Source organism: Equus asinus, chromosome 5 (genome assembly GCF_041296235.1).
Source record: "Equus asinus isolate D_3611 breed Donkey chromosome 5, EquAss-T2T_v2, whole genome shotgun sequence".
NCBI classification, from domain to species: Eukaryota; Metazoa; Chordata; class Mammalia; order Perissodactyla; family Equidae; genus Equus; species Equus asinus.
The window spans coordinates 107,254,634-107,274,858 of NC_091794.1; the positions used below are offsets into that span (position 1 = coordinate 107,254,634).

General features: G+C 47.6%; 1 long non-coding RNA gene across 2 annotated transcripts; it reads right to left on the minus strand.

Moving 5' to 3' along the window:
• Positions 1–3,430: 3,430 nt before the first annotated feature.
• LOC139045375 (uncharacterized) lies at positions 3,431–14,837 on the minus strand. Of its 2 annotated transcripts, none has more exons than XR_011503664.1 (3): positions 10,047–14,837; positions 5,104–9,651; positions 3,431–4,855 (listed from the first exon to the last, which is right to left on the minus strand). It is a non-coding gene; the product is annotated as an uncharacterized lncRNA (long non-coding RNA). The 2 variants fall into 2 exon arrangements; XR_011503663.1 differs by having other exon boundaries at positions 5,104–5,693; positions 9,422–14,832.
• Between the last annotated feature and the right edge of the window lie 5,388 nt (positions 14,838–20,225).

Genomic DNA, 20,225 nt, shown 5'->3' on the forward strand with positions numbered 1-20,225 from the left:
TGGCCGATGAAGCAGAATGTGTGCACTTAACCACTGCGCCACCGGGCCGGCCCCTGTTTTTGTTTTTTTAATAAACATTTTCAAATTATCCAATTCCACACAAATTCCTTAATGGGTGGATTTATGTCTTAGGGATTCCCCTCAGTAGGGTGAAGAGACTCAGAACCCAGCAGGTACTCAAGGAAAGGTCGTTAGAGTTAACGATTCCCAAACTGCCCCGTGAGGTTAAACGTTAGACACGATCGGCGAAGGGGATCCCGACAGAAGCCATGCTGGCCTGCTGCTGCCAAGAGCCCCCTTGTCCGGATGCCTGGTGTGTGCTGTCGCTTTCAACCCTCGCCACTCTGTGCGTGGCACTTTATCATCATCACTGTCATCTTCATATCATCATCTTTATTTACTGATGAGAAACTGAGACTTTGGCTAAATAACTCATCCAGTTCCCATTATAGCTAGCAGGGTTAGCTGAATCTCAGCACCGTGCCTTAACCCAAACCTTCCAGAAGGAGCTCACACAGCCACAGTGCTGGGACCACCCCCCTCTCCAACCCCAGCCTCTAGTGAGGTAGATATTATGCCATTTCCAGCCATAAAATTACGAACAAGACATGGCTTCACTTTCTCTAGGGCTCACGCTTTTTTTTTTTTTTTGAAGATTGGCACCTGAGCTAACATCTGTTGCCAATCTTCTTTTCTTCTTCTTCCCCCCACTGCATAGGTACATATTCTGGTTGTAGGTCATCTGGTTGTGCTGTGTGGGACACCACCTCAGCATTGCCTGATGAGCGGTGCCACGTCCACACCCTGGATCCGAACCATCAAAACCCCAGATGGCAGAAGCGAAGCACGAGAACTTAACCACTCGGCCACAGGGCCGGCCCCTAGGGCTCACACTTTTAAATCACATACTGTTCCTAAGCAAAGCCATGCTCTTCCTGCAAAATGAATTAACATATCTTTTAAAAATTATAATTATTTTCTCTACTTTTAAATGTGGAACCCCTTTGTGGGGGACACCGGGCAGCCACATCTTGGCAAGGACTAGGTCCCTGCTGTCCTTGGCTCTCACGGAGGGCTAGAACGCTGAGGGCGAGTGACATTGTAAGAGGAGAGCAAGAAGCTCAGCTGGAGGGCGCCCAGAGCCCCCAGGGATCCCTGGCCCGGTCAGTCTCAAGTTCTTGCTGCTGCTCCCTTCCAGACCTGGGCTCTTGACAGTGACAGGGGTCTCCGCGCTGCTTCGGTCCCTCTCTCTGCACTTCCTCCCTGAGAGCCACAGTGTATCCAGATTCAGAAAAGAGATGAAGAATCAGCTCGACGAGTGCTGAAGACACAGGCTGCTCTGTCAAGACCCTCTCACCCTGTTCACTTTCCTGCCACCTCCCAGCCCTGCCAAGATGTCCTCCCTAGTGCCCGGTGACAAGATGGGGAGATGCACTCCAAGATGAGGCACCAACGAGATAGGATAGAGGGACCACAGGCGCTAGCGAGTCCAGGGCAACCATGGGGTGTGGTCCAAGGGGGAACATGGTCAAGGTCAGAGCTGGCATCCTGGTTGATCTGTATTGAGAGCTGAGAGCTTGGCCAGGTTGGGGCTGTGGTTGTGATTGGGGACAGCATCACCGTGTTGGGGACCTAGCTTGGGTCAAATGAGCACTCACGCTGGGAAAACAGTTAGGCTGTGGCCAGAGGTGGGCCAAGTTCTTGGGGAGTTAGCCCCTGCTTCCCTAAGCCTTGGGTAGGCCAGTGTCAGTGACGAGATGGGGCTGCTCTGCTCCCCACAGCTGAGGAAATGAGAGGCTGGGCTGATGTGGAGGATGAGATGGAAGAAATGTGCGTGGAGGACCAGGCCAAGAAGGCCAAGGGCTGCCTGTCCAGCTCAACTTCTTCACATTTCAGCCTCTCTGTGGCAGTTCATCTCTGTCATGGTGCTCACAGGCGGCCAGCAGCTTTCAACACGGTGTGCAGGGCAGTAAGGGTGCTGCCCGAGTGCCCAGCAACAGGTGGGACGTCAGCCCTGCAGTGGGGGCTTCTGAGGCGTCCATGCAAGGTCCTCTCAGAACTTCCAGTCCACCAGAAAGCCATTTGATTTAATTGAACCCAATAAACGTTCAGTGAACTATGATGAACAGTATTCGTGTTAGTGCTGTATTGTTCATGTTATATCAAAGTTCAAAGTGTGCAATGCTGAGTTCTGCATCCAAGAGGAACGAGAGTGGAAAGCTGGTGGACATGAATCAGCTGTTCTGTGGGCGGGAGAGGCCAGGGTCCTGAACACGGGGCAGCCGGGCAGTCACCCTCTGGTAGCAGGATGCTTTTGTTTATAAGGAGCGAGGTACCCATGGAAATAGCTTAAGCAAAACTGGACTTAATTTACAGAAACAGCTCAACCAGTGGAAGGCCGGGGATGCAGACAGGCGTCAGGAACAGCCTGGACGCAGGCATGGAACGTCGTGAGGGAACCCAGGAGGCTCTGTCTCCCAGCTCCGCTTCTGCCCACAGGCCCACCTTGCTGTTCTCTTGCTACAGAACCTTTTCCTTTGCTCTCCAGTCCCCAAGAGAAAATGTCTGCCGCCAGCAGTCCTTTAGCCTCTCTACAAGAGACCAGCTGGACAGACGGGCTGGCGGTTTCCTGGGACCAACTTCTGGTTCCCAGTGCAGGTCAGGTAGCTGACAGCTTGGGTCAGGAGCCTACCTTGGACCCACTCAGCTGTGACCACTGGTGGCACTGCTTTCTGGGAATGGGATTTTTTTTGCTGTAACTGTATCTATCAATGATGTGGAGAGAAGGGCAGAGATCTGAAAAAAGGTGTGGGGGGGTCACTTCCGGAAACGTTGGAGGTTGGATGGGGAATCTAGTTGGGGCTCAAGGAAAGTGTCAGGAAGAGGTGGCACCCGGCCTTCAAGGACTCAGGGATGTTTAACAAGTGATGTTGGGAGTGGCAGACAGCCCAGGCAGAAGCCAGTGAATGGGCAATGGCCTGTGGGGCTTTCATTCCATTCAAGAAGCAGAAGAAAACAGAGGTCGGCGTGGTTGGCAGAATAAATAACGTTGGGGTAGGTAATAATTAAGTAATTGCCTGTGACAAGAGAAAGAGGAAAATAGCAACACACATGGCAACTTAGAAGGTTAGGATGGAGAACATGAGGAAGGAACGTGATGTTCTAGTAAATGAGCTCAGTCTGATTCATAAACGTGTTGTCAAAATAACCCCTCAGGTTATAAAACGGGGCACAGCTTTCATCTTGAAATCCTAATGCCAGGACGTATGTCAGTCTCTAATATTAAAAATATCTTGGGGAGCAGATCAGGATGAAATGGGAGAAGAAAGTGTTAGGAGAGGCTGTGGAGTAATTGGGAAGAGCATCAGGGTCGGATGGAAGCACAATAGGCGCCCAAGCAAGAAAGACATCATTTTAATTTGTAGTTTTCTCAGCATGTATTTATTATCCATCTTCTACGAAAGTTTTGAGAATACATGGGATGGCCATAATATGGAATATCCTGAAAACAACCAGCATTTTGTATATCCTTGCAGTAACTGTGCCAGCGGACAGAAACCCTTGTCAATTAAAACTACACAGCTGGAAACTGTGCAATTGTACACGAGGGTGAGAAGGTGTGAAGAGGTTATTCTGTAATTCGGAGACAATGTCTGCCGTTTGCCTTCTTTTCCAAGCTACCCTCTCTGTAACGACTTGCTCCTTAACTACAGGCGAGTGCAAAGACCTTCAGGTGGATGAAGCTGGTTGTGTTCAGGGAACAGCAAGGCACAAGGCCTGTGGAGGGACAGGCGAGGCAGAGAGTGACGGATGAAGCTGGCGAGGAAAACGCTAATTACATGCCTTTTCTGCTTTAATTAAAGTTTCCTTTTTAAGACCTTATTTTCTTATTTTAAAACTAATCTTAGTTCTTAGTAACATTTAGGGACTTTAGGCAAGAGAAAAGAAGTAAATAAAACTGGGCATTATCTACAAAGATAACTGCTGGTTACATTCGGGAAAACTTGGGGTGTCCCCGGCAACTCTTTCTCTCGCTGCCTCCCTCCAACCAACGCCAGTCCCGTCGGCTCTGCCCGAAGACGTGGCCAGCAGCTGCCCCCTGGCACCACGTCCAGGACGGTCCCTCAGCCTCAGCCATCTCCTCTTTTGTTTCAAGTATTGAGAGGGACCCCACCTGCCTGCTGCTTCTGCCCTGCCGCCCACCGCTGTCTCCGTTGAACACGAATCAGAGCTTGTCACTCTGCTCAGAAGCCTCCGCCAGCTCCGTGTCCCCACGTCATCCACGTCCCTCCCTTCCATTCCGGGAGGCCGTCCTTCTCCCAGCTCATCTTTCACCTCGCAGCCGACAACCTCACTGAAGGAGCCCTTCCCAGCCCACCTCCACCGCCAGCTTTGGACCCACCCCTCCTTTGCAGCGTTCTTCCTAATTGTAGTGACATAGTGACCTGCGTAGTCAGTTTGGGGTCCCCATTTAGTTTGGTTGAAGTCTGTTCCCTGGTTTTGTGCCAGCCGTTGTCCTGGCTATGGGAGCAGAGATCGTGGTCTGCCAGCTCTCCTGGTCCGGTGGCTTCTAGAAGGATTTTGTCAGGTAGTGTAGAGTCTGGGTGCCAGCTCCGTCCCCTGCTGATCGTCTGACTTGGGCCACTGCTTGATCCCTGAGGGACCGTGCCCTCGTGGTCTGTGTTCAGGCTCTCTGTGCTCTCATTCCACATTTGCAGGATCGAAACAATAATACCCTCACTCGCAGGGCTGTCGTGAAGATTAAGCGAGTTAGTATTTGTGAAGGCGGAGCCTAAAGCCGGAGGTGTTCCTCCTGTGACATTTCTCTCAATTACGTGAGGCTTGTGGAAGCCATCTGGAAATCAGAATGCTAGACATCAGTCCTTGTACTCCTCTTCCTCCCTCCCGCCCACAGATGCCTGAGGCCTACGCAGAAGTCCAGGTGTGGCTCCTTCCCGTGGCAGGAAGGTGGGCCCCACTGGTGGACTCATACGCATGTGAGGCACTTGGCCTCAAGTTCTTGGAGGTCCCAGGCCCTCAGGCACAGACAGCCCCGCCCCTCCGCACCCCTCCGCACCGAGCAGGGTCTCTGAGCTGTCTTACCTCGGTGTCAGCTGTGTCTTCGCCTACACTGCAGACTTCCACTGGGCCCGGTGAGTCCCTGCACACCCCCACCAGCCATCCTGGGCCCAGCACATGGTGCTCAGTAGATATTTGTGGAGCAATGGATGTCCTTGATTCGTGACGCTCATGATGCTCTCTCCACGTTCTCCTCTCTTCCTATACAAACTCCACCCATAGTTGAAAGCTCAGCTCAGTTTACTTTTTCCCTGAAGTCCACTCCAGCTGACATCCATTCATTCAACAAACATTTTCTAAGTGCCAACCAGTGCCACAGCCAGGCCAGGGCCCCACCAGTCCCCTGCGGCTCCCAGAGGCTCCCAGCCTCAGGTCCGTCACCCAAGATGGAGATGAGCCTCTGCAAAGAGGGAGCCCATGCCAGACAGACCCCGCTGGGGGCACTTCAGTTCATGTCCAGACCCTCTACACACTTGCTCACACTCAGGCCCCCAGCCCACCCGTGGCCCGCTCACCTCCAGTCATGGTCCTTTGTTGCCTTACGCCCAGGTCCACACACTGGCAGCTTCGGGCCTTCACCTCACAGGAGCCTCCAGACCCAAGGCTCCCCTCCCCTGTGTGGGAATGGAGCCCCCTCTCACTGCCTGGGGAAAGGCACCTCTGACGCCTAAGACTAGAACATTCTGTGGGGAATGGTTTTTTTTGAAGAAGAAGATTAGCCCTGAGCTAACTGCTGCCAGTCCTCCTCTTTTCGCTGAGGAAAACTGGCCCTGAGCTAACATCCGTGCCCATCTTCCTCTATTTTATATGTGGGATGCCTACCACAGCATGGCTTTTTGCCAAGCAGTGCCATGTCTGCACCCAGGATCTGAACCAGCGAACCCCAGGCTGCCCAAGTGGAACGTGCGCGCTTAACCACTGTGCCACCGGGCCAGCCCCTGGGGAATGGTTTTGAAAGAACTGTCCATAAACCAAAACAAAGGTGTCGATCCATTCAACACACACTGATGGAATGCCTGCTTAGTCTATGCTGGGCCTGGCCCCGGGGACACAGCCATGAACAGGACGGACACAGTAGTGTTTAAGGACATTTAAGGGGGATTTTCAGCAGGGAGCCTTGCCGGTGCTCCTTGAACGTTGAGGCAGGAGGGCCTCAGTGCTGGCGTTTGTGTCAGGACACGTGGGCTCTGGGCCGCACCGCTCCTTATTGCCTGAGTGTCGCCTGGAGCAAGCCACTGTGCTTCTCCGGGTGGCGGGCTCCTGCTTGAAGAACGTGGGGAATCAGATGGCAGATTCGGGATCAGATGGTGGGCTGATCTGACAGGTGAGCAGGTCCTAAGGGGCTGCTCCGCTGTCCCCTGGAGGGCAGGAGGGAGGCAGGACCCACAGGCAGCAGAGGTCACTTCCCTCCAGTGCCCACTTAGGGGCACAGAGCCCTGAGGAAGGGGCCCCATCCTCACTGGACTGTAGGAGTTTCACATTTGATGTCCCAAGGGCAGCTCATTCTGGGGCCTTGAATTCCTCTCCATCTCCCTCCACTGGGGCTGTGCATTTTCCACGCGGCCATGTCACCCCCCAGGGTCAGAAATTGGTTAAGGGAAGGGACAGAATCTTATTCTTTTCATGTATAAAGCCATAGATAGACATATAGTACATGAACAGATATCCAGTATATCTGTGGTGTTAAAATTTCAGGAGGGGGGCCAGCCCCGTGGCCGAGTGCTTAAGTTTGCACGCTCCGCTTCGAGGGCCCAGGGCTTCACTGGTTCGGATCCTGGGGGTGGACATGGCACCGCTCATCAGGCCACATTGAGGTGACGTCCCACATGCCACAACTAGAAGGACCCATAACATAAATGTACAACTACGTACTGGGGATTTGGGAAGAAAAAGCAGGAAAAAAAAAAAGATTGGCAACAGTTGTTAGCTCAGGTACCAATCTTTAAAAAAAAAAAAAATTCATGAAGAATCGTGATCAGGAAGGAAAAAAAATGGCTCTAAACACTTTAGACAAGTCTCCTAGGAAAAAGGTTGAGGCAGATCCCAAGCCGGAGGCAAGGCGCCCGCCGTCCCCCAGACCTGCCACGGGCAGCACCTGCCAGGCACAAGCGTGCGGTGAGCTCTGCACCCCTTCACTGTCTGAGATTTTCACAATGACAGCGACACCCGGGGAGAGTGGACTCTATGTGACCCTGAGACCCTCAAAGGGAGGCTGTCCCCTCCCGGCCCTGGTGCAGCTGTAGGTGCGCCCAGGAGGAGCACCCAGAGAGAGGAGGAAGCAGGGCGCGCTGGCTGAGAGCTGTGAGCTTGCGCCCTCCGCCATCTGGAACGGACTGTGCGCCGAGGGGCCTGGGTGTAGGGCTGGGCCGGTGGGGACCGCTAGCCCTGCAGGCTCTCTGAGCCCCTCTCTGCTCCACGCGTCCCGTGCGGTCTGCCCTTGAGGTCCCGTCCGCTCCATGGTGAGGACCAAGGTCTTCCTGTGGTCCTCCCCAGGGCTGCCTTCCTGGTGGACAGAGCTCTCCATCTCCATCGTGGCCTTCGGGCTCCATTCCCTCAGGTGAGCGGGGATGCCCAGTGTGGGGCTCAGGTAGGTGGCCCTTGCTCCCACTCGAAGCTCCACCCTGCCCACCCCCAAGGCAGCAGGGGCCCCAGGAGATAAGCAGTGGTTCCCTCTACTAAGAACATCTGCTCATTGACAAGGGGGCTGCTCTTGGACACTTTTAAGGTCCATAAAACACGCATGCGCCACTTCAGCCAAACTGGGAACACGCCAGTTTCCCACTTCTGCAGGGAGCTCCCTCACTCAAGTTACTAGGGGCTCAGGTCTGCCAAGTTCAAAGGCCATAGAAAGTGAGCTGAGCCAGGGCAAGAGAGCAGAGCCCCTGGTACCGCCTCCTTCCTCTGTTTCTGGAGATGTGCATGGTGACTCTGCCTTCTCCACCCCTCACAGGCCAGAGGACTTAACGTCCCTATTTCTAAAGGCTAAGGAGTCCGTTTACACAGGACGGCAGGACCCAGTTTGCTACCTGTTTCACTCCTCTGGGAACGGAGTAAAACTGGCCACCAAGAGACTCCTTTATGACTCGCGCAGGCCTCACCCAGAATTGTCACTGTCATTTCTTTCTTGCTCCATTCCCCCATTTCTGGTCTCCACCTAGGAGGTCATTGGTGCCTACAGTTTCGTCATCTTTCCTGGAATCTTCTCCTCACTGCTGTTTACATCTGTGTGGTTATTCCTGAGACCAAGGGTCAAACATTTGTGGAGATAAACCGAATTTTTGCCAAAAGAAACAGAGTGGAGATTCCAGAGAAGAAAGAAGAAATCACAGATGTCGGGCCTCACCTGCGGTCTCTGCCTACCAAGGAAACTACCTTTCAGCGGCTCTGCGTGTGGCCCGGGCACCACACTCAAGGCCTCCTTCTCTGAGAAAGGGCACTCCCCGCCCCAGGTCTCAAGGGAAGTGACAGCTCTGAGGATTTTGTGCCCCCAGAGGCATCTGGAAGACTTTGGAAAGTTTAGTCCCTGATTTCATTGAGAAGTGGTTAGCTTCCCACACTAACCCCTGGGAGGGCTAGCCTAGGAGGACAGGCGGGAGGGTGAGTGTTGACTGGCAAGGCCCGATTCTCTGATTCAACATTAGCACCAAAACTGCTATGATTTTGGGTGCACTTTTTTCAAGTTCAGCAATTGCTGTGGGGGCCCGAATCCCTAACACTGTGTTGGTCAGAGAATTGAAGGAACAAGAAGCCAACGCTCTGGATTCCATTGCCTTCCTGGGGAGGCTTCCTCTCTCGCTCTCTGGCTGTGGGTTGCCCAGCTAATCCTGGTCAGTGTTCACAGCTCCCAGGGGCAGCTGGGTAAGAGATGGGTTCTTGGGATTGTTTAGAAAAACAATTTTTCAAGAAAATACCCTCCCTGGGTTGGGCCAATTGATATCTGCCTTGGAAACAGAAAAAGCGCTATATCACTTTTCAACACCTACAGTCTGTCCTGACCTTGTCACCTCCCTGCCAAAATCCTGGGACGGCTCTCTGTCACCCACAATTATAAGGCCCGGACCCTTGGTGTGGCATGGCTTTCCTGCCCCCTCCCCCTGCCCCAGCACTTTCAGACTTCTGGGCCTTTCTTCCTGGGTGCTTTCATGCTCCCTGCACCCAAACTATCAAAACCCTACCCAGCCTTCAACACTCCACTTAAATGCACCTTTATAAGCTCGCTCGTCTCTCCAGGGGAGGCCCTCTCTCCTCTGGGCTCCTCAAACACTCTGTACCTTTTTCCGCTGGAGCACTTATCACTTTGTACATTAATCATTAGTTAATCTATTGCTGTGTAACAAATTACCTCAAAACGTAGTGGCTTAAAACAATAACAGTCATTGTCTCTCGTGGTTTCAGAGGAATTCAGACAGGGCTCAGCGGGAACTCATGTCCTCTAGGATTTCAGCTGGAACACTCAAAGGCAGGGACCAAAATTAGCTAAAGCCTTGTTCCCACGCATTTCTAATGGTCGTGCTGGAGGTCGGCTGAAACCAACGCCTGCCCTGGGCTTCGTTGTACCTTGGTGTCTGGATTCTTGGGAGAGAAACAGACAGAATCTTAGGCACACACATTTCCAGCTTTGGAAGTCACAGAAATAGCATCAGTTCTGCCACATTCTGTTCGCTAGAAGCTAGTCACTGACTTCAGCCCACAGTGAGGGTGAGGGGAATTAGATGCAGCTTTTGAACAGAGTTGTACCAAAGAATTTGCAGAAATAGTTTAAAACGACCACAAGATCTTTCTTTTGGTCCCAACTTTTTCCCCTATTCTGGTCCTTTTGGCAAGTAAGTTACTTAATCTCTTTTAGCTTCAGTTTCTGCATCTCTAAATTGAGGCTGATAATACGTGCCTCGGATAGACCAGGTGAAACTGCTTGGTAAGTTATGAAGCATTTTACAGGTGTCGGGGGTTATGCTATTAAAACATACCTGATAGTGGAGTCCCCCAGCATGCTCGTCCCAGAGTCCCCACCAGGCCTGGTTCTCTTTATCTAGGTCTGTGCGGTGCCCTGTGGCAGAGACCGAGTCTTCAGGAGGTTGAGATGTGGCCCCAGCAGGTCATGCGGCTCATTTAGCCTGCATCTTTCAGTCAGAAATTCCAGGAGTCCGCTGCGATTCTTCCGCAGAATTCTTCCCTCCTGGATCACATACCCCAAATGGAGGACATTCCCATGATCCGCAGCTGGGCCTGCCCTAAAGGGAAGCCCAGGTCTCATAGTGCTGGGCCTAGTCAGTGGTTCAAGAGCAAAACAATGAAGGAGCCACCCATCAGTGTTGGCCAAGTGAGGCCAGGGTCATCCAAACACATTGGCTGCTCTCTGGAGTAAAACAGAAGGTGCTGTGGTGCCTTTGTGGTTGGTGTGAGTGGAAGGATGGTCTGGGCCTGGACAAGGCTGACTTGCTTCTACCCAATCGAACACAGCAAGGGACAGGATAATAAAGGGATATTATGAACAATTTTATTCCAAGAAATTTGATAACATGGATGAAATGGAAAAACTTGAAAGACACAAAGTACCAAAGCTCACTCAATAAGAGATAGATTATAAATATATATTTACATATATAAAATTGACTCAATATATAAAAATTAACTCAAAATGGATCATAGGCATAAATTAAAACCTTGAACTATAAAATTTCTAGAATAGAATATAAGGGATAAATATTTGTGAGCTTGGGTATCACAAAAACACAATCCATAGAAGAAAATATTGACATGTTGGGCTTTGACAAAATTAGGAACTTCTGCTATTTGTAAGACACTGTTACGAGAATAAAAAGAGTGGCACAAAATGTTTGCAAATCACGTATCTGAGAAAGATTTACATCTAGACATATAAATGTATTATGTATAAAGAACTCTCAAAACTCAATAATAAGAAAACAAACAATTCGTTTAAAAAATGGGCAAAAGATTTGAATAGATACTTCACCAAAGAAGACATATGATGGTAAATAAATGCATGAAAAGATGCTCAATATTACTGGTAATTAGGGAAATTATTAAATTAAAATGACAGTGAGATGCCACTATACGCCCATTAGAATGCCTAAAACTTAAAAGGCTGACGACATCAAATATTGATAAGGACGTGGAGAAACTGGAATTGTTGTACTCTGCTGTTAGGAATGTAAAATGGTACAGCCACTTTCAAAACCAGTTTGCCAGTCTCTTAAAAAGTTAAACATACATCTACCATATGATCCAACGTTCCACTCCTAGGTATTTACCCAAAGAAATTAAAGCTTATGTCCATACAAAGGCTTTTACACAAATGTTCCTAGCAGTTTTATTTGTAACAGCCAAAAACTGGAAACAATGCAAAAGTGCATCTCTAGGTGAAAGGATAAACAAATTGAGATGTATGCATACAGTAGAAAACCACTCAGCAATAAAAAGATATGAACTATGGACACTTGCTACACTATGCAAGGATCCCAAAGTAATTCTGCTGAGTGAAAGAAGCCATACCAAAAAAAGTACATACTGTATTATTTCAAACTAATCTATAGTGCAAACTCATCTATAGTGACAGAAAACTGATTAGTGGTGGCCTGGGAGAAACTTTTGGAATGATGCAAATGTTCATTATCTTGATTGTGATAATATTATGGATATATACATGTGTCAAACATCAAACTGTACATTTTCAATAAGAAAAGAGATGACTGGCGGAGCAAAATTGTGGGGTGAGCTGACCCGGGACTCTCTCCCCTCCAAAATACAACAAAGGATTGGAAAAACTGAATTTCAGATAATAAATCTAATGCCAACACGTTAGAGACCTACAATACCAAGAAGGCGGAGGACAGAGACCTTGCTTCTGGCCTTGGAGGCGCTGGAACGGTAGGAGAGAACATCGCTCGCCCCCCTAGAGTCTGCGATCGCTGCGGTGCGGGTTGGGAAGGAGCGGGGGAGGGGCCACGCAACTGGGGGATCATCCAGGACTCCCGCAGCTGGTACAATGGAAACCCGCTGACAGGGGAAAGCTTCCACGCGGGGACCCCATAAACCCAGGGCCTCGTGAGACCAGAGAACAGAACTGATCCGAATCCAGATGGGTGCAAGAGAAAAGCAGCCCCTCCCTCACGGCAAAGCCACTGGGTGCCGCCATCTTGCCTGAAGGCGGAGAGCTCAGAATGCGTGGTTCTCAGCCCCCATCTAGTGGTGGCAGGCTGTAGCAACCAAATTCTACCGCCGTGCGAAAAAACCGCTCCTCTACCATCCAGCAATTTGTAAAAGCCCCGGACCAGAAGGAAAACAATAAAAACATAGAATTAAGTCCTGAGGACTTGGAATTAGGTAAACTAAGTGAAAATGAGTTCAGAGCAGCTATAATCAAAAAACTCAATGAGGTAGAGAGAAAGATAGAGAAACAAGCCAATGAGTTCTGGAGTTACTTCACAAAAGAGATTGAAATTATAAAGAAGAATCAAACAGAATTACTAGAGATAAAAAACACAATGGACCAGATAAAACAGAATACGGATCCCCTGAATGCCCGTGTAGACACCATAGAAGAGAAAATTAACATAATTGAAGATAGACAGGCTGAATGGCTCCAGACAGAGGAAGAAAGAGAACCAAGAATTTAAAAAAAAAACGAGGAAAATCTCCAAGAGATAGTGGATTCAATGAGGAGAAAGAACTTAAGGATCATAGGAATTCCCAAGAACATGGAAAAGGAAAATGGAGTAGACAGTGTGCTTAATGAAATTATAGAAGAGAACTTCCCAAATCTAGGGATTGATGGAGAAATGTGTGTAGAGGAAGCTTTCAGATCTCCTAGATTTGTCAATGTAAAAAGACCTACTGCAAGGCACATAGTAGTACAACTGGCAAAAATGAAAGACAAAGAAAGAATACTCAGGGAAGCAAGGCAGAAGAGAATAACCTACAAAGGAGCTCCTATCAGACTTTCAGCAGATTTCTCTACAGAAACCTTACAAGCTAGGAGAGAATGGAGTGACATATTCAAAGCTTTAAAAGATAAAAATCTTCAGCCAAGAATACTCTATCCAGAGAGAATTTCCTTCAGATATGAGGGAGAAATTAAATCTTTTCCAGACAAACAAAAGTTAAGGGAATTTGTAACTAAAAGCCCTCCACTACAAGAAATCCTCAAGAAGGCTCTCATACCAGAAAAAAGAAAAAAGGGAGAAAGGGGTCACAAACCACAGACTAGGGAGACCGATGGATAGAACCAGAACAGGATAGCAAATATTCAACTATAGCATTAGGGTAAAGTAAGGAAACTACCAAAACAAGGACGATCTTAGCACTCTAACTACAAATTCATAACACGAGTTGGAATAAGAAATGAAAATAATTATTTAGGAGGAGAAGAACAAAGGGTCTAAATCAGTCTAGGCCAAGTAAGTAAGAGACCACCAGAGAATAGCCTATATTATACACGAGAGTCTAAATACAAACTTCAGGGTAGCCACTAAACTGAAAAACGGAACAGAGCCACAAAACGTAAATAAGGAAAAATCTGAGAAACCCAGCATAAGAAATTGCAGTATTAAATGGGTAGTCTAAAGCAAACAGGAAAAGAAATGCAGGAAAACAAGATAATGAGTGAGAGATTGACAGCATTAAGTCCACATGCATCAATAATCACTCTCAACGTAAGGGGAAGATCCAAGATGGCGCCGTGAGTAGTCCTCTTTGTCTCTCGCCCTTCGAGTCTACAATTATTTGGACACTTATCGCTTGACAAAGGATATCCAGACAGCATCTCAGGACGTCTGAGACACCCACGCGACTATACATCGGAAGGCGGATGGACTTTCCTCCGGGAGGATGTGGAAATAGGTGAAAACTCTCCGACCCCGACGGGCAGCCTAGTACCCGCAAGCGGCTTTCTTCCAACGGACGCCCCCAGAGGATCCACACACATCTAGGGTAGGAGCGAGAACACAACAGAGGAGCGACGGTGGAAACAGGTGACCAGAACCCTACCTAAACCCCCCGCAATTACTCCTAAACGCAGAGGGAAACTTTGGAGTTGCACACCTGAGCCCGCGGGGAAAGTCTCTCCCCGCCATTGGCGGGGAGACCCAGCCTGGTGCTCGGGGCGCCCGGAGGGTCCCAGAGAGAGACACAGAGGGCACGGAGGTCTCCCAGCTGCCATTGCCCGCCCCGTGGGGCTAGGGATTGCCAGAGATCTCAGAGAGGACCGGGGCGGGGGGAACTTTCAAAGGCCGGTTCTGCGACCCGGAGGGGAAGCGCCGGAGTTCCGCCAGGCAGCAGACAAAACTCTCTGTCTGCCGTTAGCAGAGGGGCCACGCTGAGCATTCACGGCTCCGGGAGAGGCCCGGAGAGAATCCCAGAGGGCGGGGCGACCCCCAGCTGCCGTTGCCCGCCCCGTGGGGCTAGGGATTGCCAGAGATCTCGGAGAGGACCGGGGCGGGGGGAACTTTCAAAGGCCGGTTCTGCGACCCGGAGGGGAAGCGCCGGAGTTCCGCCAGGCAGCAGACAAAACTCTCTGTCTGCCATTAGCAGAGGGGCCACGCCCAGCATTCAGGGCTCCCGGCAGAGGCCCGGAGAGAAGCCCTGAGGGCGGGGCGACCCCCAGCTGCCATTGCCCGCCCTGTGGGACTAGGGATTGCCGGAGATCTCGGAGAGGACCGGGGCTGGGGGAACTTTCAAAGGCCGGTTCTGCGACCCGGAGGGGAAGCGCCGGAGCTCCGCCTGGGCAGCAGACAAAACTCTCTGTCTGCCGTTAGCAGAGGGGCCACACTGAGCATTCACGGCTCCGGGAGAGGCCCGGAGAGAATCCCAGAGGGCGGGGCGACCCCCTAGCTGCCGTTGCCCGCCCCGTGAGGCTAGGGATTGCCGGAGATCTCGGAGAGGACTGGGGCTGGAGAGAGTTCCAGAGACCCAGCTTAGTAGCCTAGGGGGAAACCCTACAGGCTCACAGCAGCCTTAGGGAAAGCCTCTGCACAGCACCAGTAGAAGGCACCCAGCCGCCAGCCACAAGGCTGGAAGACTCCAGGGCAAAAGCAGCATAGCTAGGTGTACTAACCACAGACTGTAGAAGATGCCAATAGCTCTCCTGCGACCCATAGAGGACAAGTGAGTTTTGGTGGGTGCCGACAGCAACGGAGCGACAAATATAAGTGATCCCACCCCTGGCCGCTGGAAAAGCCCATAACACCGTTGCAGACCCCAAGGAGAGAGCACATCTAGGTGGGCTGCAACAGTAGGCACCTGCAGCCTGAAGCCCCCCTGTGACGGCCCCCACAGCAGAGGAGGGAATCCAAAGGGCCACTGTGGCTACGAAGAGGGGCCCAGGCCCAGTTAGCAACTACGGACAGGGTTCCTGGTTGGTGAAGTATAAACAGCTGCTCCCCCCACCGCAGCAGCTGAAACAAGTGAAAGGAGCAACTAAACTCTATCTCCATGCGGAGGCACAAATCAACAACATCAAGCAATATGAAAAAATACATTAAATCTCCAGAACAGAAAGAAAGTAACAAATACACAGAAAACAATCCCAAAGAAAATGAGATATATAACCTAAATGATGATGACTTCAAAACAGCCATCATTAAGATTCTCAATGAGTTAAGAGAGAATTCTGACCGACAACTCAACGAGTTCAGGAGCTATGTCACAAAAGAGTTTGATACGATAAAGAAGAACCAAACAGAAATATTGGAAATGAAGAACACAATAGAGGAGATTAAGAAAAATCTAGATGCTCTGAACAGTAGGGCCGATAATATGGAGGAAAGAATTAGCAATTTGGAAGATAGGAATATAGAATTGTTGCAGGCAGAGGAGGAGAGAGAAGCAAGACTTAAAAGAAATGAAGAAACTCTCCGAGAATTATCAGACACAATTAGGAGATGCAACGTAAGGATTATAGGTATACCAGAGGGAGAAGAGAAGGAGAAAGGGGCAGAAAACCTATTCAAAGAAATAATGGCTGAGAACTTCCCAAATCTGGTGAGGGAGATGGATCTTCAGGTGACAGAAGCCAATAGATCTCCAAACTTTATCAATGCAAGAAGACCAACTCCACGGCATATAGTAGTGAAGCTAGCAAAAGTCAACGACAAGGAGAAAATATTAAGGACAGCCAGGCAAAAGAAACTAACCTACAAAGGAACCCCCATCAGGCTATCAGCAGATTTCTCAGCAGAAACTTTACAGGCTAGAAGAGAGTGGAATGATATATTCAAAAATCTGAAGGACAAAAATCTACAGCCGAGAATTCTCTACCCAGCGAAAATATCCTTCAAATACGATGGAGAAATAAAAACTTTCCCAGATAAACAAAAATTAAGGGAGTTCATTGCCACAAAACCTCCTCTTCAGGAAATCCTCAGGAAAACCCTCATTCCTGAAAAATCCAAAAAAGGAAAGGGGCTACAAAACCAAGAGCAGAGGAGATAAGTAGAAGGACAACAACAGAGAGTAGCAGCTCTACATCAGAACAGATTAAACCATGGGACGAGAAACAAAGGAAACTGAAGAAAACCGGAAAACAAGACACAAAATGGGAGAGGTAGGCCCCCACATCTCAATAATCACTCTAAATGTAAATGGATTGAACTCCCGAATCAAAAGACACAGAGTGGCAGGATGGATCAAAGAACAAGATCCAACAATATGCTGCCTCCAGGAAACACACCTCAGCCCCAAAGACAAACACAGACTCAGAGTGAAGGGATGGAGAACAATACTCCAAGCTAATAATGAACAAAAGAAAGCAGGTGTCGCTATACTAATATCAGACAAGGTAGATTTCAAAGCAAAACAGATAAAGAAAGATAAAGAGGGACAGTATATAATGATAAAAGGGACTCTCCACCAAGAAGACATAACACTTATAAATATATACGCACCCAACACAGGAGCACCAAAATTTGTAAAGCAACTCTTAATAGAACTAAAAGAAGACATCAACAACAATACAATAATAGTAGGGGACCTCAACACACCATTAACACCAATGGACAGAACATCCAGACAGAAAATCAACAGGGAAATAATAGAATTAAATGAAAAATTAGACCAGATGGACTTAATAGATATATATAGAACACTTCATCCAAAAACAGCAGGTTACACATTCTTCTCAAGTGCTCATGGAACATTCTCAAGGATTGACCATATTTTGGGAACCAAAGCAAACATCAATAAATACAAGAGAGTTGAAATAATATCAAGCATCTTTTCTGATCATAACGCTATTAAACTAGAAATCAACTACAAGAAAAAAGCAGAGAAAGGTGCAAAAATGTGGAGACTAAACAACACGCTTCTCAACAAACAATGGATCATTGAAGAAATTAAAGAAGAAATCAAATATTATCTGGAGACAAATGAAAATGAGAACACGACATACCAAATCATTTGGGATGCAGCAAAAGCAGTCCTAAGAGGGAAATTCATTGCAATACAGGCTCACCTCACTAAACAAGAAAAAGCTCACGTAAGCAACCTCAAACGACACCTAACAGAACTAGAAAAAGAAGAACAAACAAAGCCCAGAGTCAGTAGAAGGAGAGAAATAATAAAAATAAGAGCAGAAATAAACGATATTGAAACAAAAAAGACAATAGAAAGGATCAATGAAACAAAGAGTTGGTTCTTCAAAAGAATTAACAAAATTGACAAACCCCTAGCCAGACTCACCAAGAAAAGAAGAGAGAAATCTCAAATTAATAAAATCAGGAATGACAGAGGAGAAATCACAACAGATACCAATGAAATACAAGAGATCATAAGAGAATACTATGAAAAACTATATGCCAACAAATTGAACAACCTGGAAGAAATGGACAAATTCCTAGACTCCTACAATCTCCCCAAACTGAATCAGGAAGAAATGGAGAATCTGAATAGACCAATCACAAGTAAGGAAATAGAAACGGTAATCAAAAACCTCCCCAAAAACAAGAGTCCAGGACCAGACGGCTTCTCTGGAGAATTCTACCAAACATTCAAAGAAGACTTAATACCTATTCTCCTCAAACTGTTCCAGAAAATTGAGAGAGATGGAGAACTCCCTAACACATTCTATGAAGCCAACATCACTCTGATCCCCAAACCTGACAAGGACAACACAAAGAAGGAGAACTACAGGCCGATATCACTGATGAACATAGATGCAAAAATCCTCAACAAAATTTTGGCAAACCGATTACAGCAATACATCAAAAAGATTATACACCATGATCAAGTGGGATTTATACCAGGGACACAGGGATGGTTCAACATCCGCAAGTCAATCAACGTGATACACTACATCAACAAAATGAAAAACAAAAACCACATGATCATCTCAATAGATGCAGAGAAAGCATTCGACAAGATCCAACACCCATTTATGATAAAAACCCTCAGTAAAATGGGTATAGAAGGAAAGTACCTCAACATAATAAAGGCCATATATGATAGACCCACAGCCAACATCATACTCAATGGACAAAAGCTGAAAGCCATCCCTCTGAGGACAGGAACAAGACAAGGGTGCCCACTTTCACCACTCCTATTCAACATAGTACTGGAGGTGCTGGCCAGAGCAATTCGGCAGGAAAAAGAAATAAAAGGAATCCAAATAGGTAACGAAGAAGTAAAACTCTCGTTGTTTGCAGACGACATGATCCTATACATAGAAAACCCCAAAGAATCCACAGAAAAACTATTAGAAATAATCAACAACTACAGCAAAGTAGCAGGGTATAAAATTAACGTGCATAAATCAGTAGCATTTCTATACACTAACAATAAACTAACAGAAAAAGAACTCAAGAACTCTATCCCATTCACAATCGAAACGAAAAGAATAAAATACCTTGGGATAAACTTAACCAAGGAAGTGAAGGATCTATACAATGAAAACTACAAGACTTTCTTGAAAGAAATTGACGATGACATAAAGAGATGGAAAGACATTCCTTGCACATGGATTGGAAGAATAAACATAGTTAAAATGTCCATACTACCTAAAGCAATATACAGATTCAATGCTATCCCAATCAGAATCCCAAGAACATTCTTCACAGAAATTGAACAAACAATCCTAAAATTCATATGGGGCAAAAAAAGACCGCGAATTGCTAAAGCAATCCTGAGCAAGAAAAACAAAGCCGGCGGAATCACAATCCCAGATTTCAAAACATACTACAAAGCTACAGTGATCAAAACAGCATGGTACTGGTACAAAAACAGGTCCACAGATCAATGGAACAGAATTGAAAGCCCAGAGATAAAACCACACATCTATGGACAGCTAATCTTCGACAAAGGAGCAGAGGGCCTACAATGGAGAAAAGAAAGTCTCTTCAACAAATGGTGCTGGGAAAACTGGTCAGCCACATGCAAAAGATTGAAAATTGACCATTCTTTTTCACCACACACCAAAATAAACTCAAAATGGATCAAAGACCTAAAGATTAGGCCTGAGACAATAAGTCTTTTGGAAGAGAATATAGGCAGTACGCTCTTTGACATCAATTTCAAAAGAATCTTTTCGGACACTGTAACTCCTCAGTTGAGGGAAACAATAGAAAGAATAAACAAATGGGACTTCATCAGACTAAAGAGCTTCTTCAAGGCAAGGGAAAACAGAATTGAAACAAAAAAACAGCTCACTAATTGGGAAAAAATATTTACAAGCCACTTATCCAACAAAGGGTTAATCTCCATAATATACAAAGAACTCACACTGCTTAACAACCAAAAAACAAACAACCGGATCAAAAAATGGGCAGAGGACATGAACAGACATTTCTCAAAAGAAGATATGAATATGGCCAATAGACACATGAAAAGATGTTCATCATCGCTAATCATCAGGGAAATGCAAATCAAAACTACACTAAGATATCACCTTACCCCCGTTAGATTGGCAAAAACATCCAAAACCAAGAACGACAAATGTTGGAGAGGTTGTGGAGAAAGAGGAACCCTCATACACTGTTGGTGGCAATGCAAACTGGTACAGCCACTATGGAAAACAGTATGGAGATTTCTCAAAAAGTTAAAAATAGAAATACCCTATGACCCAGCCATCCCATTACTGGGTATCTATCCTAAGAACCTGATATCAGATATCTCAAGAGTCCGTTGCACCCCTATGTTCA